At 41.6% G+C, this 22,417-nt stretch overlaps 1 long non-coding RNA gene across 1 annotated transcript; it reads right to left on the bottom strand.

Moving 5' to 3' along the window:
- Nucleotides 1–359: 359 nt before the first annotated feature.
- On the bottom strand, nt 360–21,642 carry LOC139035715 (uncharacterized). The gene is made up of 3 exons (XR_011488471.1): nt 21,290–21,642; nt 20,574–20,664; nt 360–451 (listed from the first exon to the last, which is right to left on the bottom strand). It is a non-coding gene; the product is annotated as an uncharacterized lncRNA (long non-coding RNA).
- Nucleotides 21,643–22,417: the final 775 nt, after the last annotated feature.

Genomic DNA, 22,417 nt, shown 5'->3' with positions numbered 1-22,417 from the left:
TTAGTTCTTTTTGATTTTATAAATGTTAAGATTTTAAAAAGTGAAATATAACAAATATTGTATAAAACATTTATATTATTTGTAGCAGAAGAAGCATCTGCAATGTAACAGCTAAAGAGTCAGTAACATACAAACAACTATAACAAATTATCAACCACACCAAAAAAGACAATGCAATATAAAAATGGACATAGGTTAGAAACAGGCAGATCACAGAACAACTCCAAATGGGTTGCTATCAGCAACAAAAGGCCTTTAAGCTTGCTAGTATCCAGAGGAAAACCAATAAAGGTAACTGAAGTATTAGTGTACATCAGTGATGTTGGCAAAAATTAAAAGAAAATTTCACCTACTTACTGTTGGCACTTCATCATCAGGAAAACAGGGTGCTCATGTGCTGCTGATCCATGCATGAAATGTTCAGAGTTCTGTGAAAACAATCTCGCAAAATCTGTCAAAAAAAGAGAACAATCTGTGAAACACCTGGAAATCTAATCTTTAAGTATAAAAAGAAGCATGTACTCAGATGTCTGTTACAGCAGTCTTTGTGTACTAAAACTCCTGGAAACAAGTAAATATCAAGAAGGGAATGGTTATATAGATGGAGGCATAGCTGACTAAGGCATATCTTGCAGTTATAAAAGAATCACCTAGAGTTACACAAGCTGACTTTGAGGATTTCCTGAAGTTGTTAAACTAGGTGTGCAAGATGCAGATAGACAGGGAGGGAGGGATGGAGAGACAGAGGAAGGGAGAGAGGGACGTAGGGGTGGGTAGAGAAGAAGAGAGACAGAGAGGGATAGAGAGAGGGGGGTATGTAAAATACAGTCCCAGTTTTATGAAAGCTAATGACAAAAAGCCACTTATTTTTATACATGAGTATACTGTATATTTGTGTGGTTTACTTATATAGAAATACGTATATGTTCATAATTACATGCACAAAAATATCATGAAAGAATGGTCACTGAAAGTCACTGTGGACACTGCATGATATGAGGTTTCTAAGAGACCCTGAGACAGGCTGGGATCTGGGATTAACTGTAGTCCTTATATCTGGACAAATGTCTCCTTAAGCAAAAGAATGGATGCTTTTCAACTGTTGGAGAAGACTCTTGAAAGTTCCTTGGACTGTAAGGAGATCAAATACGTCAATCCTAAAGGAAATCAGTCCTGGATATTCACTGGAAGGACTGATGCTGAAGCTGATGCTCCAATACTTTGGCCACCTGATGCGAAGAACTGACTCATTTGAAAAAGACCCTGATGCTGGGAAAGACTGAAGGCGGGAGGAGAAGGAGACAACAGAGGATGAGATGGTTGGATGGCATCACCGACTCGATGGACATGAGTTTGAGCAAGCTCTGGGAGTTGGTGGTGGACAGGGAAGCCTGGCGTGCTGCAGTCCATGGGGCTGCTCAGTCGTGAGGGACTGAACTGAAGAGCAAAAGCAGAGTACTGTGCGCGGTCCCTGCACACCACACCACCGAAGGGCTGGGCAGACCACCTAAGCCACTCTCCAGGTCCAGCCCACCTATTCACCCCTACTTTCACCCCAATTAAGGAACCAGCTCACTGCCCCTGCCTCAGGGCGAGAGTAAGGGCACCTGGACTTGTTCTCACTCCCTCAAGCTACAGCCTGACTCCCAATAAAGCCTTGCCTGAGTTCATCTGGCCTCTTACCAGTTTCTGTTGATTAAGAGATTCCAAAGACCCTAGTCAGCAACAACCGTAGTGTCTTTTGACTCTGAGGATGGACCTCAGAACACGGCAGCTAAGACAGACTTCAGGGCCAGATGGACTAGATCAGAAGTCCACCTCCACTGCATTTTAACTATGACTTTTATGGAATTTCCTGTGCCTCAGTTTCCCTTATTGGTAAAACAGGTTTATAATAGCTAACTCATAGACTTGTTCAGAGAATTTAATAAGAAATTAAAATACTTAAAGTACCTAGAACAGAGTCTGGCACACAGTAAGCAGTGTATAAGTCCTTGCTAATGAAACATTCCCACATTGCTCTATTTTGTGGCAATTAGAAGGTATTATTTCAGAAATAATATTAAATGACATTAAAAGAACAAACCCAGGGATGGTGGAATTTTCTGACTAAAAAAGTGTATGGTTTTCTAACTTCTTTCCTTCAGTTTCTGTAAAATTAGGAGAAAAAAATCAGCACCTCTCTTTCTGAGTGGGAAGAAAGAAAGAAGAGGAAAGAGTGGTAGAGAGGCAAGAAGCAAAGGAGGAAAGAATGAAGAAAGATGTATACATGCCTGTATAGAAGGGTCTCTGCAGTATAGTGGAGGGTGCCTGGTGCATACAGCGGTGATAACTGTCAGTCAAATGTAAGATATGCAGGGACTGATGCGGAGACAGGCTGGGACCTAGGACCCTTGCAGGTGGACAAACACCTCCTCAAGCAAGAGAATACAATAAGACTATAAGGGACTAGAATAACTGCACATAAGTGTATGTGTGTGCTAAGTTGCTTCAGTCACGTCCGAGTCTTTGCAACCTATGGACTGTATGTAGCCCCCGGGGCTCCTCTGTCCATAGGATTCTCCAGGCAAGAATACTGGAGTGGGTTGCCACGCCCTTCTCCAGGGCATCTTCCCAACCCAGGGATCAAACCCATGACTATGTCTCCTGCACTGGCAGGCGGTTTCTTTACTAGTGCCACCTGGGAAGCCCTGTAGGTGGGGTCAATTATGAACAATAAGACACAAAAAGGCTGCAAACTAACTGCCACTTCTAGGGTGCCAAGAGCAAAATCAGGATACTTAGCATGATCCCTGCACACAGCACCATCAAGGCAGACCACCTTAAACCACCCTTATGGCCTGACCCACCCCCTACTTCCCCCCACCCCACAGGCAGGGAGCAAGCAAGAGCACCTGTTACTTGTTTTTGCTCCCTCCTGCTGCAGCTTGAGTCTCATTAAAGACTTGCCTGAATTTCTCACCTGGCCTCTTATCAATTTCTATTGATTAAAGAGTCCAAGGGCCCAGGTTAGAAACAATGCCTGCAAGGTAGGGAAGACAGAAAGTCCCAGAATGTGTCTTTCTATAATAGGGGAGAAGTAGTCTGTCTCCATATTAGATCTGCTTGTTTTGTTTTAATCTTTGCATCCTACTACTTTTGCTTTGAATTAAGAAAGTTGCCTATAGCCTGAAAATATACAGGATGGCCCATTCTCAAGGCTCTGACATTTAACAGTATAACACATTTCCACTCATACGGAGGCAAAAAGTTGTAGAAAAGAGAAAACATTTGTTTTGTTGGAGGTTTACAGGAACTTGAGACCGGACTTCAGTGGACAAAGGACTGCTACATTAAGAAGTTTGCAAAAACCAGTCTGGCCCCTCCCTCACCTAGCCTTTAAAAATACTTTGGTGAAACCCATGAGGGAGTTTGGAGTTTTGGGGGCTACAAATCACTCGTCTTCTTGCTTGGCCCTGCAATAAACCTTTCTCTGCTCCCAAATCCCAGGTTTTGGTACTGTTTGGTCTCACTGTGTGTCGGGCATATGAACTTCCATCCAGTAACATTCCCACATGAACAATGATTTAACAGTTATCCACTAAAATAGTTCTGGGAAAGCTCTGAAATACAATTAAGAAGCTGCAACAACCTAGTGGAACTCCAAAAAAAAGAATGGCCACATAAGAAAGGGAAGGAAGAATTTTACCTGAGTCACTCCATCCCTCAGCTCAGCAACTCCTCTTGGACCTGAGCTCCCTCCATGGAGAAGAGAGGCGCAGGAGAACCCCAGCAGCTTTCCCCATGAGGACCCCACAAAGGCCTCACTACTCCTGTGGACTCGACAGCCTCTGCCACTGAGAACCCCCCAAGTCTTCACCAATGTGGACCACAGCTATGGAGCTTCTGAGAGCCCACACCACTCAGCCTCCCTGGAACCAATATTATCATGAAATAACCTCTCTCCTCCAGTCCGTGTATGAGTGCTACTGCGGATGCGCGCCCTATATTTGGTGCGCCCGAAGCTGGTATCCCCACGTGACCTTGGACGCAGACCCAAACTTGCCAAAACAGTGCTCCCCACTGAACCAGTGAAACCGTCACTAGAGGCTGATAACTAGCAGAAACACTTCAACTTGTCTTATAAAACAACAGATAAAGGGACAACATGTTAAAACCCTTTTGCTTGTAGACTGCCTTCACTGACTAAGTTCGCTTTTTAAATTTTTTTTTCTTTTTAGGCTGTGCCCGGGTCTCAGTTGCCACAAGCAGGATCTTTAGTTGAGACATGAGGGATCTAGTTCCCTGACCAGGGATCAAACCTTCGTGCTCTGGATTGGGAGCGTAGTCTTAACCACTGGACCACCAGGGAAGTCTCTCTTTTTCCGTAGAGATAGGAAAAAAAAATCTTTAATTACATACCTCTTCAGTTTCACACAGTCCAGCTGGTTTATAGGAATGTGGAGTCAGCTCCTACCTAGTGTGAACTGGCTGGAGCTGGTTAGGGCCACTGACCTTAAAACTGGATTTGTGTGTGTTCAGTGGATGACTTTAGACGTCAGAGAGACAGAAAACTGCTCTCAGATCAGGCTAAGCACCTCCATTTTGAATATGCAGATGAATGAATGTAACCTGGACGCACTTGCGCAGAGCACCAATTGTCTCACCTTTTCCCCTACCACCAATCACCCTTCCCCCAGCCTAAGACCATTCTACTGGCTCCAACCCCCTTGCCTTCGGGGGATGAATCTGAGACTTGTGACTTGTTCCCTTGTCTCTTCACATTGTTGCTTTGTGAATAACTGTTTTCTTGGATGTAAACCTCAGCGAATCAGCATTTGGCTTGCTGTGTGCTGGGTAAATGGACTTGGTTTGGTAACATTAATGCTGTGACATCCACTCAACAAGTGAAGAGCTTTTCTTAGAGGAGCCAGTCAATAAAGTTTGGAAAAAGTGACTGTTAATAATACTTCCAATGTGAAGATACCAGCGCAAGACTGCAGGGAAAACATAAAATCAGGTAACTACGACACCATGAAAGAAAGACAACACATTTTCAGCAATTGGCATAAAACAAATGGAAATCCATGAGATCTTTGATAAAAAATTAAAGGAAATTGTTTTAAAGAAGTTCAGAGAGCTACAAGAGAACACAGATAATTCAGTGAAATCAGAAACATAATTCATGAACAGAAAACAAATAACCTAAATAAAAATGGACTAGGGACCTGAATAAACTTTTGTCCAAAGAAGACATACAAATGATGAACAGATATACAAAAAGGTACTCAACATCACTAATCAACAGGGAAATGCAAATCAAAACCACCAAGAGATATTATTTCATATCTATTAGAGATATTATAAAAAAATCAAGAGACAGCAAGCGTTGGCAAAGATGTGAAGAAAAGGGAACCTTTGTGCACTGTTGGTGGCAAACTGGTACAGCCACAGTGGAAAGCGATATGAGATTACTCAAAAAAATTTAAAATAGAACGATCAGACTATAACAGCAATCCCACTTTGGGATTATAATCCAAAGGAAACAAAATCAGGATCTTAAAGTACTATCTCCACTCCCATGTTTATTGCAACATTATTCACAATCATGAAGGAAGGGAAATAACCTAAATGTTCATTGATGAATAAACAGATAAAGAAAATGTGACACACACACGCACTGAAACATTATTTGACCAGAAAAAAGAAGGAAATTTGGCCATTTGTGATAATATGGATGAACTCTAAGGATATTATGCCAAGTGAAATTGACTAGACACATAAAAACAAACACTACATGCTGCTTTTTTTTTTCTGGTCAGGCCACATGGCTTGCAGGATCTTAGTTCCTTGACCATGGATGAAACCCTGGCCTTCTGCAGTGTAAGTACAAAGTCCTAACCACTGGACCACCAGGGAACTCCCTACATGTGTTTTCTATTGTAAAACAAGTTACTAAAAATATAAACTCAATCAAACCAGAGGTTGGAGTTGTGTTGTTGACAATGATGAACTGTTTTGTAGTAGACCAACCTGCTGAGAATGCATAGAAAGGCTGAACAGAATTACACATGTACACTCACACACACTATTTGAAGGCATCAGAGAACCACCCAGCCAGTGAGGACTCGAGGAAGGTACGAGTACATTAATTAGGGAAGCAAGGTAGTTGAAACATCTGGCACTGTTTTTCATTCCCAACTGTCAGCTGGGAGCTTTTGATGGTTAAAAAGCAGTTTCAAGGCCAAGAAGTTGAGGAGAAAACCAAGGCTTACAGAGAGAGAGGATGAGTAGAATTTCTGGAAGTCTCTGGGGAGTTAGATATTTAAAAATTGGAATACAAGCCCACAGAGGAGGAAGAGATGTGGTATACACCCTAAGCAATCAGTTGGGACCACAAAAGGACAGATACTCAAAATTAAATGAATCATAAATTGCCCAACCTTCACACACAAAAAAAGGTTTGAATGAATTTAATCTCTATTGGGGTCAATATGATCTTCATTCCTCTAATTGCTCACCAAAAGCAAAAATATATTTCACTTGGGGGAAGATATCACTAAGAGCCTCAATTTATCTTGATAATATATTTATGTCTTATATTCAATCAAAAATGACTTGGTATGCAAAATGGAAAGAAGGAAAGGGAGAGAGAGAAGAAAATTATTTGACTGAAAAGAAAAAGGCAAAAAACATTTAGATGAAAAATTCAAATATTAGCATTATCAGATAAGAACATAGTTGTGACTCAGAAGCTCAAGGAATTTAATGACAAAATGGTGAATTTCACCATACATTGGGTGTTATAGAGAAGAATCAAATAGGAATTCCAGAATTGAAAGAAAACTGAAATTAAGAATTCAAAGTTGGAGAAGTTTGACTACTGATCAGGCTGTTGACATTATAAAACATCATTGTTCCTGCCCAAACAACAATGTATCAGTTAAACTAAAAAAAAGTCTTAATTTTAAAATGATATTAAAATGACATTGAAGATCTGTTGAAACCATAAAGTCTAAATGACCTATATTACAGAACAAGGCAAGCCCTTTCCAAGTGAGGAATGAATGGCAGTCTGTTTTACATGTAGGCATAATTATCCTCTCTGGTAGCAGGGATGTGCCACTCAAAAAACATCAAGAAAAAACTTGTTGGCCCAGCTGTTGGGAATATGCCAGAAGACAACCTTTCCTTGTTAAACTCTTCAAAGATTGCCTCAACTACAGAAAGCCAACCCACCCCAAGTCACACCCTGCTGGGTGTGGCCTATACCCAATGACTGATTGAAGCATTTTGGCTTAACACAGGAAAGCTGTGACTGGCTATTTTATCCCAGAACTCTTTGGAGTTTGCCTGAGACTACTGTATTTGCATTACAGCTTGACTTACCTATTTGCTTCTTTCCTTTCTCTCCTGTAGATATTGATTACTAAAAAAAACATACTGTGCTTCAGACTTTGTCTCAGAAACTGACTAGAGAACTCCATCTGTAGAAAGTTACAGCCAGGAATGGCGCAAAGCATGAACATTAAAGTGGGAAGTTTGGAGCTATATTACTCTCTGACCAGCTGCCACTGAAGACCTCATCACTGGTGATTAAGTGGAGCACAGTTGTTAGAAATTTCAGCAGTGATGAATACAGGTGCATGTAAAGAGCATGTACTAGCTGGTGAAATGTATCAGCCAATATTTTAAAAGTATGGGGGAGGAGAGACTTCCCTGGCAGTCCAGTGGTTAAGACTTCACCTTCCAATGCAAGGGGTGTAGGTTTCAAACCCTGGTTGAGCTAAGATCCCACAAGCCTCATGACCCAAAAATCAAAACATAAAATAAAGCAAACCCAAAAAACTAGAAGCAATATTGTAACAAATTCAATAAAGACTTTAAAAATGATCCACATTAAAAATTTTTTAAAAGAAAGTATGACAGAGAAAGGTACTTCAACATATTAAAGACAAAATATGAAGATCCTATACCTGGTATTATTCTCAATGGTGAAAAACTGAAAGCTTTTCCTCTAAAATCAGGAGCAAGTAAAAAATGTCGACTTTTACCATTTCTATACAACATAGTACTGGAAATCCTAGGCAAAATAATTAGACAAGAAAAAGAAATAAAAGACATAAAAATCTAAAAGGAAGTAAAATTGTCTCTGTTTGCAAATATGATCTTATGTATAGAAAATCCAGAATACGCCATGAAAAATAGTATGATACAGGCAAAATCCTGTTAGAACTGATAAATGAATTCAGTAAAATTGTATGACATAAGCTAAACATATGAAAATCAATTGCATTTCTATGTACTAACAATGAACTATCTGAAAAGGAAATAAGTGTAATAATCCCATTAATAATAGCACTGAAATGAATAAAACACTTAGGAGTAAACTTAACCAAGGAAGAAAGACTTGGGCACTAAAAACTATGACACTGATTAACGATTAAAGAAATCACAAATGAAAAGACACCCTATGTTCATGGATTAAAAGGTGTAATGTTATTTAAATGTCCATGATACCCCTAAATGATCTATAATTTCAGTAATGTCTATCAAAATTCCAAAGGCATTTTTAACAGAAAGAGAAAGAATTATTCTATACCTTGTCTGGAACCACAAAAACACCCCAAGAGCTAAAACAATCCTGAGCAAAAAGAGCAAAGTCAGAGGCATCACACATCCTGATTTTGAAACATTTTACAAAGCTACAGTAATCAAAACAGTATAGACCAAGGACTCTATGAAATAGAATAGAGTCCAAAAATAAATCCATGTATATACACTCAACTGATCTTAGGGTGCCAAAGAGTACACAGTGTAGAAATAATATTTCTTTCAACAAATGATATTGAGAAACTTGGATATCCATATGCAAAAGAAAAAAAACTGGGCACTTATATCTTACACAAAAATCAACTCAAATGGATTAATGAGCTGATATCAGTTTCAATTTAAGACTTGAAATTGTAAAAACCCTAGCAGAAAAGTATAGAGAAAAATTCTTGATATTGATCTTAACAATGATTTCAAAGATACAATAACAAAAGCACAGACAACAAAAACAATCAAGTAGGACACGTTAAACTAAAAAATTCTGTGCATAAAAGAAAACAATCAGCAGAATCAAAAGGTAACTTAGGAAATGGGAGAAAATATTTGCAAACCATACATGTGATAAGGGGTAAATCTCCAAAATCTATAATGAACCCCTACAACTCAACAGCCAAAAAACTAATAAACTGATTTTTAAATGAACTAAAGACTCGAATGGGCATTTCCCCAAAGAAGATATACAAATGGTCAATACACATATGAAAAAAATGTTTAACATCATTAATCACTGGGAAATGCAAGCCCAAATCATAACATCACTGCACACATCATGACAGTTATCATGGGAAAAAAATAAACAACTATACACTGTTGGTGGAGATGCAAAATGGTACAGCCATTCTGGAAGGTGGTATGGCGGTTACTCAAAAAATTAAAAATAGAACTACCATATGATCCAGGAATCTCACTTCTGGGTATTTATCCAAAATAATTGAAATCAGGATCTCAAATACATATAAGCAGTCCTATGTTCCCTGCAGCACTATTCACAATAGCCAAGATGTGGGAACACTCTAAATGTCCATTAACATAGAAATCAGTAAATGAAATGTGGTACAAACATACAATGGAATACCAGGCAGATTCCTTTAAAAAATAAGGAAATTTGGCAATATGCATGACATAGTGAAACCTTGAGAATATTACGCTAAGGGAAACAAGTAAGACACAGAAAGACAAATCTGCATGTTTCTGCTTATATCAAGTATCTAAAATTGTCAAAGTCATAGCATCAAGGAGTGAAATGGTGGTTACCAGGAGCCAGAGGGAGGGGCAAATGAGACGTTACTAATCAATGGGTGAAAAGCTTCAGTTATGCTAGATGAGTAAGTCCTAGAGATCTGCTGTACGATTCAGTCCACAATACTGTATTGCACATTGAAAAATTTGTCCAACACGTAGATCTCATACGAAGCATTCTTATTACAATAAACTGAAATTTAAAAAAATCAAATTTCATTGGCATATAGGTGCTTTACAATGCTGTGTGTTTTTACTGTATAGCAGAATGAATCAGCCATAAATATAGATACATCTGAAACTTTAAAAAAGAAAAATATGCAGGAATCAGTAACCAATAATATTATGGAGTTAGATGCCTAGTGCAAAATTCATTGACAATCTAGGAAAAGATAAGAAAAGACTAAAAGCAACTAACTGGCAGTTGAAAGGCCAGCATGAACACCTCGCTGGAGACTGCTTCCCTGGTGCTGGGCTGTGTTTAGTAGCTCAGCTGTGTCCGACTCTTTGTAGCCCACCAGGTTCCACTGTCCATGGGGATTCTCCAGGCAAGAATGATGGAGTGGGTTGCCATACGCCCCTCCAGGGGATCTTCCCAAACCAGTAATCAAATTCAGGTCTCCCGAACTGCAGGCGGATGTGTACCGTCTGAGCCACCAGGCAAGCCCAAGAATACTGGAGTGGGTAGCCCATCTCTTCTCCAGGGGATCTTCCCGACCCAGGAATCAAACACGTCTCCTGCATTGCAGGCGGATTCTCTCCCAGCTGAGCTACCAGGGAAGCGGGCTTCTCTGGTGATTCAGACAGTAATGCAATGCAGGCAACCTAGGTTCAATCTCTGGATTAGCTCCCCTGGAGAAGGGAATGGCTACCCACTCCAGGATTCTTGCCTGGAGAATTCCATGGACAGAGGAAACTGAGGGCTACAGTCCATGGGAACACAAAGAGTTGGGCACAACTGAGTGACTAACAGTTTCACTTACACTTTCACTTCTGGAGACTGCAAAGAGGCTCTGAAAAGTGTCTGCAGGAATCCTTGGCAGTCCATTGGTTAAGACTCTGAGCTTCCACTGCAGGAGGAGTGGATTCGATCCCTGGTCAAGAAACTAAGATCTGGCATGCTGTGGTGCAGCCGGAAGAAAAAAAAAGTATCTGTAGTGGGGGTGCAGGGAAATTTAACCATGAGTCCTAGGACTCAATCACCAGGGTAGCAGGGTTCCAGAGGTTAAACTCTCAGCCATGGTAGGTGTTCAATGCCAAGATTAGATTCTTGTTTGCGAAACAAGAGACACTAACACATGGGATGAGAACACCTGGGTTGAAAACCCTGAAACCCTTAAATCCACAAATTTTCCTAAAACTTCTGAGATGTCAGAAGTGGCACATCCCTCTCCATCAAGAGCAGCACTCTAGGGACTTCCTTGGTGGTCCAGTGATTTAGACTCCGCCTTTCAGTGTAAGTGGTGTAGGTTTGATCCCTGGTCGGGGAGCTAAGATCCAACATGCCCCCAGGGCAAAAAACCCAAAAATAAAAGAAGCAATATTGTAACAAATTCAAGACTTTAAAATGGGGCACAATAAAAAAAATTAAAAAAAGAGTGAGTACTCTAGGAAGTGGGGGAAGGGACTAATCGGGAGTTTGGAATTAGAAGATGTAAACTATTACATATAGGATGGATAAATAACAAAGTCCTTCTGGATAGCACAGGGAAATATATTCAACATTTTATAAGAAACCATAATGGAAAATAATATAAAAAAGAAAGCATGCATGCTCAATCATGTCCAACTCTTTGGAACCCCATGGACTGTAGCCTGCCAAGCTCCTCTGTCCATGGGATTCTCCAGGCAAGAATACTGGAGTGGGTTGCCATGCCCTCCACCCAGGGATCAAACCCAAGTCTCTTATGTCTTCTGCATTGGCAGGTGGGTTCTTTACCACTAGCACCACTTGAGAAGCCAAAATGACGAGGCCACATTAAAAAAAAAATGAAGGGGGTTTTACAGGCCAACTCTGGAATAATTCGGGCATCAACAAGAATGAATAACAAAAGAATCATAAATCCATATTGACAATAGATAATAAATCTGTAATGATATGGGAAGAAATGGAAAGCTCTTTCATACAGTGGAGTACCACTGTATGTACTGTGACAAACACAGTAGCACTGTTAGAAGCAGAAAATTGCCATTTAATATCCATCGTAGAGGGACTTCTCTGGCGGTCCTGTTCTTAAGACTTCGCCTTTCAATGCAGGGGGAGTGGGTTCCATCCCTGATTAGGGAACTAAGATCCCACATGCCTTGAGGGAATAAAGAAAAAAAAAGCATAAAGCAGAAGCAGTATTATAACAAATTCAATAAAGACTTTAAAATGGTCCACATCTAAAAAACAAATAAACAAAAAACCCCCAAAACCAAAAAGCCAAGTTAGTAAAAATTAATTTAGGAAAAAAACATTATGCATACCAAATTGAGGGAGGGAGGTTTTGACCCAAAAAATGAGGCATTTACATAGTCTCAGAATGTCCACCTTCAACTTTCTTGTTTATTACAGATGAAAAAACAGTAGCTATGGAGCAGAGAGCCCTGACAACACAGATGACCGCTAACTTCACCGGTTATGGTCAAAAGGTCCATGTTTAAATGTAAAAGGGCCTTATGCAGGATGGGCCTTATGGAGGATGATCAGCTTCAGAATTGTCTCAGTGTAGGTGGAAGGCAGGGAATGATGGGAGGGTGAAGAAACAGCAGACGATGTCTGGAAGGGACCAAAGCACACGTGTCTACTGTGTTCAAGGTACTCTTCACCTGAACCACAGAGTAGGGGATGGCCTGGGACTACAGTCCAGCTCTCCCTCCCGGAAGGGTCTACTGCCCAAGTGGGCTTCCCTGGCAGACAGCTGCCTGGCCCCAGTTCACACCCTTCCTAGGGCCGCTGGCCTCCAGGGACTGGTGTTGGCCCAGGCCCTGTGAGCAGCATGCGGACAGTCTAGGGGCAGTGCTCACTACACAGCCCCAGGCTTGCCTGCGTGTCCAACTTCCTCCTCTGTTAATTCAGCTCGCTCCCCGTGCCTTTCACAGAGCACCCCAAAGTCCACCCCTGCTTCCTTAGAACCCAACCTGTAACAGGTTCGTTCAAAAGCTACTGCTTTTCACTAAATTAAGAAGGAAAATAAGGACAAATCATGCACTTACAAAAGTACATTGTTTCAGAAGAAAGTGACAGATGAGCACGAGCTGTTCCATCTAATGAAAATCTTGTTTTTGGAAATCTCTTTGTCAGTGATTTGGATTGGGGAGTACTTTTTTTGGAGATGCATGCTGTTTTAAAGAAAGGGGTTGGATTCTGTATGAGTTTCCTAGATCTGCTATAACAAAGTAACAGGAACTGGGTAGCTAAAAACAACAGAAATCATATTCTCAGTTCTGGAGGCTGGAAGTCTGCAATCCAGGTGTCAGCAGGGGCCATGCTCAAGTCTCTGAGCTTCTGGAGTTGCTGGCAAACCTTGGTGCTTCTTGGAATGTAGCTGTTTAAGGCCCACCCCTGTCTCCATTACCACATGACCCTCTTTCCTCTGCGTCTAGTCTTCACCTGGCATTCTCCTCAGTGTAGGTCTGATTTTTGGTCTCTTCTCCGTTTTTTAAAAATAAAGGCTGCAGTCCTATTGAATTGAGGGTCCACCCTCTCCAGGGTGACCTCATCTTAAATTGCAATAAGTCCTCTACAAATGAACCTTCCAGTTGTGAAGTTTCAAAGATGAATGTGGGTACTAACCCCTGTGTGCCAACTATACTGTACTACTGTACTTTTCAAGGTATTGTATTTTAAGATTAAAACTGTTTCCTTTATTTTTTGTTTTGTTTTTTTCTGCACATATTATTTGTGTGAAAAGTATTATAAGCCTATTACAGTACAGTACTATATAGCCAGTTGTGTTAGCTGGGTACCTAGGCTAACTTTTGTTGGACTTGCAAACAAATTGGACTTACGAACACACTCTTGGAATGAAACTCATTTCCAAATAGGGTTAAATTAACAGGTACCAGGGGCTAAGAGTTCAATTATCTTTTGTGGGGACTGTAAAGAAAAAACTCCTTTAGTGTGTTTCTTCTCTATCTCAATACTTCTGGCCACCAAATGCTGGGGGCAAGGGGTAGTTTCAACATGCCAAGTAATTCTGCAGCCCCAGCTGGGTGTCCCACAAGTCATCTGGGTTCTGACACTGTCCACCCAGAGTCAGCACCAGATCCCATAGTTTAAGGGCTCAGTCCCACCCTCCACTTCAGATGCCCATGGCAAGACCAGATTATTACCTGTGCTTCCTACCAACTGGCTGTAAATTGGAGGTTCCCATGATGCCCCTCCTGGGATTTAATTAATTTGCTAGAGCAGCTCACAAAACTCAGAGAAACATTTCACATACTAGATTCCTGGTTTATTATAAGGGTATAACTCGGGAATTGCCAGATGGAAGAGACGCATAGGATGAGATATGGGGGCAAGGGTGTGGAGCTTCTGAGCCCCCTCCAGGCCCCACTCTCTCTGTCCCACCATGTCTTTACCAAGCTGGAAGCTCTCTGAATCTCACCCTTTTGGTTTTTGTGGGGGCTTCATTACATAGGCATGGTAGAGTTAATCATGGGCCATCTGTGATTGAACTCAGTCTCCAGCCGATTCTCCCCTCCCCAGAGTCTGAGGGTGGGAGACGTAGGGGGGTAGGGGGTGAAATGATCACCAGGTTGATTCTCCTGGCAACAAGTCCCCATTCTTAGGACTATTCCAAAAGTCACCTCATTAACATACACTCAGGTGTGACTGAAAGAAGCTTTCTTAAGAATAGCAAAAAATACCTTCATTGTTCTAATTACTTGAGAAATTTCAAGGGTTGGTGAGCACTGCAAGAACAAACACCAAACATAATATTTCTTATCATAAATCACAATATCACAGGGACACAATTCAATCCATGACAGGTTCTGTCCTAGACTAGCTTTACAGAAGCCTATATAATGCTGTCCAATAATGCTGACCTACAGTAGTAACATGGAAAGCAATACTAATAGGAACTACTACTATCATCACTACCCAATTTGTTCGAGTCCTTGGATGCTACTCTAGTCTTCCCAAGGTGGCATGAGTGGTAAAGAACCCACCTGTCAATGCAGGAGACATAAGAGACAGAGGCTCAATCCCTGAGTTAGAAAGATCCCTTGGAGGAGGAAATGGCAACCCACTCCAGTATTCTTGCCTGGAAAACCCCAAGGACAGAGGAGCCTGGGGGGCTACACAGCTCATGGAGTCACAAAGAGTCAGATGTAACTGAGCATACACGCACACATATTGCCTGTAGCTTAAAGTATACATCATGGCCCACCTCTGGGAATCCTGCCTCCCATACCTTAGTGTTAAGCTAAAATATCTTTGTTAAACTCACAGGGCTTCCCAGGTGGCACTAGTGGTAAAGAGCCTGCCTGCCAATGCAGGAAACAAGAGACTCGGGTTCAATCCCTGGGTCAGGAAAATCCCTTGGAGGAGGGAATGGCAACCCACTTCAGTATTCTTGCCTGGGTCCCATGGACACAGGAGCCTGGCAGGCTATAGTTCATACAGTTGCAAAGAGTTGGACATGACTGAAGTGACTAAGCATGCATGCAAACTCACAGGAAACATCCTGACCAGATCCCCTATAAACGAAAGCAGGAAAAAAGAAATTAACACATCCCCTCTAGAGTACGTCAGAACCAGGAAGTATCTGCACTAACTTACCGTCTTTTTTTACTTTACCTCATCATCTTCCCCTCCTTGTTCTGTAAAAGAAACTACCATACAAATTTGGGCAAGATGTTTCTTTGGGGCACTAGTCCATCATCTTATCTATCTGCTGGCTTTCCATATGAAGTTGCTATTGCTTGCCCCAAAGACTCGTCTCTCCATTTAGTGGTCTATTGTGTGGTGAGCAGTCCAAGCTTGGACTAGGTAATGAGACAGAAGGTCATGTGATCTCTGCAGAGGAAGGATGCGCTACTCTAGAGGAAGAGGCAGATGTTGGAAGGACACGTTGCTTAGTCCAGGTTCAGTTCAGTTCAGTTCAGTCGCTCAGTCATGTCCGACTCTTTGCCACCCCATGAACTGCAGCACGCCAGGCTGCCCTGTCCATCACCAACTCCCGGGAGTTTACTCAAACTCATGCCCATAGAGTTGGGGATGCCATCCAGCCATCTCATCCTCTGTTGTCCTTTCTCCTCCTGCCCTCAATCCCTCCCAGCATCATCAGACCATGACCATGGACTGGCTTCATTAGCCAGGGGCTTTGGTTGAAGTGTGGGCTTGGAGTGGAGGGACACTGTAGTGAGGAATCTTATGACCTAAGATAATACCTCTACTATGTCAGCAGCCACAGCTCCAGGAGCAGTTTGGAGAGAGGTATGTGTGTGTGTGTCTGTGTGTGTTTGGGGGGGCGGTGCTGGCAAAAGATGGGCTGAGTTGGGGGAGTAGCCATGCAACCAAAGACAGGCACATGTGAATAGCTACACTCATGCAACATATAAATATGGACAAATTTAATAAAAAATGAATTCCTTGAACCAATTAATAAGTCTCCAGCCAATATATGATAAAAATTAAGCATTTGTTAAAGAGGTTTTAAAGTAGATCACTGCTACAAAGCTGTGGTTTGTCCAAGCAGGAAACTTCCCAATAAAACAGTCCAGCTATATATGCAATTAAGAGGGTGATCTTGGTAGCCCAGACAAATGTGCTGTTTCCCAGAGTGCACAGGGAATTTTTTATAGCTTATTTGTGGATAGAAAATAGCTTAAAATATTTGCAGGGACGTGTCCTTTCCTTCAGAAGGAGTCACAGCTAATTAGAAGTTCTATTCTATTTTGCTCCTTGACCTCTCTGTTGGCTTGTAAGCTATTAAGTGATGTTCAAGCAATTTGTTTTGGTGTATAGAAGCTGTTTTTCATCTATTTTGCATAAAAGCATCAAACATGGTGTAGAATACTTTAAAGTTACTAGACAGTTTAGTACAATGTTATTGTTTTCTTTGGTGCCCAGTGGTTCACCTATTAAAACCAAGCTCTTGCCTCTTATGTGGTATTTTGGGATACATTAGTGATGCATTATTTATAGAGTTAGGAGGTTTTTATTTTTAGACTTGTTTAAATTAGGAAAGGAAAGGACAGTCATGGAGGCAAAATTTAGTAAAAAAAATATATATGTGGAACTAAAAATGTAAATAATTGGCATAATTTGAAGAGTTGAATATTTTCACCTGAAATGTACAAAACAATCAGTCAAAAAAAATATACTTTGCAGTACACCCTCCTTTCACTGCTCTTTTAACATTTGTGAGAGAAAATAGTCTTAGTCTTTAAACAAAGAGGTAAGAGTAAGCAGTAGTCAATAGTTTGGGTATGACCAAAGTCTAGTTAGGTTCAATCAAATGTTTAAATGGAATGGCTTCTTAATTATCTGTAAAATGACACAGAAGAGTTGTAGCTAATTAGAATATATAGCATATATTTTCACTCTTATGAGTGTTAATAAATAGCTAAAAACATTAAGCATTTGATCTAGAAAGCTCCTCTCTAATGGTCTAAAGTGAACTGCCTGATATACAGATAGGTTAGGATATCTGTACCACTAAAACATCTGGAAACTGAGTTTCGTGATAATACAGCAGTAATTCTTGGCCTATTCCAAATTACCCAAACCTGTCATAATTGTCTTTTTAACTTATCAACCAAGTTGAAATGCAATTTAGAAGAAAGGAAGGTGAATTGGAAGATAGAATTAATTCAGGAATTCTGCCTTGTTCACATGAAGATCTGGGGTTGGAACTGTGATGCTGTTTATGAACCTTAATAATCATTAAACATATTATAATTTGACATTCTGTAAGTAGCTGAGTAGATCAGTGGTAAAGAATCTGCCTGCCGATTCAGGAGACGCAGGAGACTGGAGTTCGATTCCTGGGTTGAGAAGATCCTCTGGAGGAGGAAATGGCAACTGGCTCCAGTATTCTTGCCTGGGAAATCCCATGGACAGAGGAGACTATCGGGCTACAGTCCATGGGGTGGTGGAGGGTGGGACACAACTTAGCACAGCACAAGGCAGAAAGCAGCTTTGGCAGGAAAGAGCTTTCTGCAGGAAGCCCCTTTTGTCTTGACACTAACCATATACCAGGCACCCCCACACTCTACTCACCTCCAGCCCAAGCACGGTTTTCAAAAGCACAGTTTTGATCACAGAATATTTTGCCTGTCGTGTTGGCTCTTTCCATAGATCAAAGAAGTAGAAATGAAGAATAAGTAGTTAACAGATGACTAGATCTCTTCCCTAGCTTTCCCTTCAGTAATCTTGTGAACAAGCTATGCGAACAAGATAGCATCTGGAGAAATACGGTATCATAAGAAGTTGACAAGCCTGTACATAAGCCTGCACATAGTGGGGAATGCAAGGAACATTTCTTCCTTGACTGATCAAGGAGAAAAATGTCTGTCACTATGAGGAACAGGCACAAGCAAGCAAGGAATATTGCTGGGAAGGCCCAGTGGTGTTGGAGATGAAGGAAACATACACAAAAGTATGGATCCTGCAATTTTAGAGATGGAAGGTGCTGCTAAGACTGCTCATCTTATGAACTTCCGCTGTGTACTGGGAATTACGTAACTCTAGGTTGTGTTATTGTGTTCAGTTGCTCAGTCATGTCCAACTCTTTGCAGCCCCATGGACTGTAGCCTGACAGGCTCCTCTGTCCATGGAATTTTCCAGGGAAGAGTGGATTGCCATGCCCTCTTTCAGGGGATCTTCCAGATCTTCCTGACCTGGATCTTCCTGGCTCAGGGATAGAACTCTGTCCTCTCTGTCTCCTGCACTGGCACTAGCGCCACCTGGGAAGTCTGTAACTCTAAGGGTCTTCCTTAAAGACAGCCTCAGGGAGGGACTTCCTTGGTGGTCCAGTGGCTCAGACTCTGGGCTTCCAATGAAGGGGGCTGGTTCCCATCCCTGGTTAGGGATCTAGATCCCACATGCTGCAACTAAGACCTGGTGCAGCCAAATAAATAAGGAAACAGAAAAATAAATAAATTTTTTTTTTTATAAAAGACAGTCATAAGGAATAAAGAAACTGTCTATGAGTGGAGCTCTGGGCACTCAACATTCTTTGCACCCCAAGACGATGCATCTGGTTAATATATTTGAGTCTTTCATAAGGTTTTGTATAAAAAAGACTCCACTGTAAGGCATAACAATGTTTAAAAATCATACTAAGTGAAGTGAGCCAGACAGAGAAAGACTGATATCATATGATATCACTCTTATGTGGAATCTAAAAGAATGAACTTATGTACAAATGAACTTATGTACAAAAAGGAAATAGATGCACAGACATAGAAAATAAGCTTTTGGTTACCAAAGGGGAGAGGGGGAGGGAGGGACAAATTAGGAGTTTAGGATTAACAGAAACACATATATAAAATAGGTCAACAATAAGGACCTACCATATAGCATAGAGAACTATATTCAATATCAGAGGTAAACCATAATGGAAAAGAATATGAAAAAGAATGTGTGTGTGTGTGGGTGTGGGTGTAACTGAATCACTTTTCTGTACACCTGAAACTAATACAATATTGCAAATCAACTATACTTATAATTAAAAAAAAATTATCCCAAGGAAAAAGATCACTGCAGAGTTTGAGTGCCTTTCCCCCTACCCATGTTCCAGTAGCATTATTACAGAATTAGGAGAGGAAATAGCTAAGAATAGATCCTCATGGACTAGTCTCATGCATGCTTGCATTTTTTCCCCAGCAAATATTTATAACGCACCAATTAAGTATCACCCAAAATGCTTCCTCAATATTCCAGAGTGGCTAGAATGAGCCACAGGGCAACCTGAAAATGGATACTGGTTGATTTGAAAACAGTATGCACATGACAATTTTTAAAATATGCTCAGCATGTATTCCAAATAGAATGATCAAGAAATGACAAGTTTGCCTTTCCACCCACGCTACAGATTTAGATTTGGGCATGTGAATGATAAGAAAAGTTAACCATTTGCAATTTTATTTCAAAAGATATTCATTGTTTTTATCTTGGTGGGGGAGTAATGGCCAAGAGAGACAAAGGCTGGGAGAGTGGGAACTGATAGCTTAGCCTCTAAGGAAGTAAGAAAAAGTAAACTCATTGCTTGGAACTCTGTCCCTTGACTTATCAAAGAGAAAGCAGTGGCATCTATAATGGGGGCTGTAGCTAGGCCCATCAAGGGAGCCGAGGGGACTCTGGTGTTCACAGTATGAGGAACCATGGGGTTCCCTGATGGCTCAGCTAAGAGTCTGCCTGAGATGCAGGAGATGGGAGTTCAATCCCTAGGTTGGGACGATCCCCTGGAGGAGGAAATGGCAACCTACACCAGTAATCTTGCCTGAAAAAATCCATGGGCAGAGGAGCCTGGTGAACTATAGTCCAATGCGTTACAAAGAGCAGACAAGACTGAAGCCACTGAGCATGCATGGACTGATACACTCCAGAACATTCTAGTATATTCCAACATTCTGAGGCAGAGCTAAGGTTCAGAAGCCCCTGACTCAAAATTCTTAACTTCTGAGTAGCCTTTTCTATTGAATACTAACAAAAAGAAGAATCAAGTTTCTCTTACTTTGCTCTGAAGTTAAACACCTATTTCGTTGAGATGCTGGAAACAGGGAGCTCAACTCAGGCAGTTTACCTGGTTTGGCAGTCTTTCATGGTTTTAGCACTGAAAGTCCTATGTCCTGGAAACTCCTTCATTCCCAGGCAAGCTGGGATAAATAGGAAGCCTAAGGAAACAAGAACCAAGTGAATGGGTATTTCAGTAACAAAACATCCCAAAAGTTAGTGGCTTATAACTGTAATTGGGAAGAACAAATCTGACTCCATACTGAATCTGCTTCTTTTAAACTTTGTATTCTATTGTTCTTGCTTAATGTTAAGAATGTTGCCTATAGCCTGAAATGTACAGGATAGACCAATCTCAAGGCTCTGACCTTTAAGGGTCACTTTTGCATTCATATAAAGATTAAAAAATTGCAGAACAGAGAAAAACATTTGTCAAGTTGGAAGTTTACAGGACCACCCTGAACTGAACTCCAGGGACAGCTGCAAGAAGAAAGGATTCTGACACCAAGAGTTTGCAACAATGATCCATGCCGCTCCTTCACCTTGCCTTTAAAATCCTTTGCTGAAACTCCTTCAAAGAGTTGAGGATTGAGGGGATTTAGGGGATCACGAGTCACCCACCCCTCTCCTGAGTCATCTACCCCTCTCCTTCCGTGGCCCTGCAATAAACCTTTCTCTGCTCCAAACTCTGACATTTTGGTTTGCTTGGCCTCACTGCGTGTCAGCCACATGAACTGGCATTCAGTAACAAAACCACTATCTTTTTTTTTTTTTTTTTTTGCTCACCATTCCACATCCTTGGCTAGGATTGGCTGGGTGGTTCTTCTGCTGGTCTTGCTTATGACTTCTTGTGTGGCTGCCTTCCACCAGTGTGTCTCCAGGAGGCTGGTCTCAGCTGAGATGCAGGGACATTTGGGTTTTGCTCCCTGTCCAAGTAATCTCAGGGCTTCTCCCTTTCCATGGAGTCTCTCCAAGGGCCTTTTTACAGCAGGGTAGCTGAAGCCTTACAGAGTGCAAGGAGATCCAACCAGTCCATCCTAAAGGAAATCAGTCCTGGGTGTTCACTGGAAGGACTTATGTTGAAGCTGAAACTCTAATATTTTGGCCACCTGATTCGAAGAGCTGACTCATTGGAAAAGACCCTGATGCTGGGAAAGATTGAAGGCAGGAGGAGAAGGGGATGACAGAGGATGAGATGATTAGATAGCATCACCGACTCAGTGGACATGAGTTTGGGTAAACTCTGGGAGTTGGTGATGGACAGGGAGGCCTGGCGTGCTGCAGTTCATGGGGTCGCAAAGAGTCGGACATGACTGAATGACTGAACTGAACTGAACTGAACTCCAGGGGCCTTTTTACAGCAGGGTAGCTGAAGCTTTACAGGGCGACACAGTAGGAGAAAAACTTTCCTGGTTTCTCAAGGTGTAGGTCTGGAATTGGCACAGTGTACTTACACCTGTCTTATTGGTGAAAGCCAGGTCACAGCGCCTTCTAGAATCAAGGTGAGGGGACTACTCCAGGAGTGAATACCCAGGGGCAGCTCATGGTTGCTGCCAACCTAACTGTCTACTCCAGAGGTGCGGTGAGATGCTCTCTGGGACTCAGAATTCCTGGTGCCTGATTCTCTTCTGGTCTGTTTGCGAGGCCGCCTGCCTTACTCACACTCAGAGAGAAATGAATAGGAATAGTTGGACCTTGCTTCAGAGACTTCAAGAGCTCTGGGTACATATTAAGTTTATCCCTATTAAGCTTACTCTTGCCAAGTGTACTGAGGATGGTGAATCCCTGCTAAGGTTGCCAGAGGCGAGAGTGTGTTCCTGAACACACAGATAATCCAGCGGTGCCTTCTGCCCTGGGTGGTCCAGCTGGTCCTTCTGGGAGACCAGCCCAATCCCCTCCACCCCAGAGTTGCTC

This window comes from Odocoileus virginianus, chromosome 1 (genome assembly GCF_023699985.2).
Source record: "Odocoileus virginianus isolate 20LAN1187 ecotype Illinois chromosome 1, Ovbor_1.2, whole genome shotgun sequence".
Classification (NCBI taxonomy): domain Eukaryota; kingdom Metazoa; phylum Chordata; class Mammalia; order Artiodactyla; family Cervidae; genus Odocoileus; species Odocoileus virginianus.
Note: the sequence above shows the minus strand (reverse complement) of the source record. Positions and strands in the feature narration are given on the sequence as shown.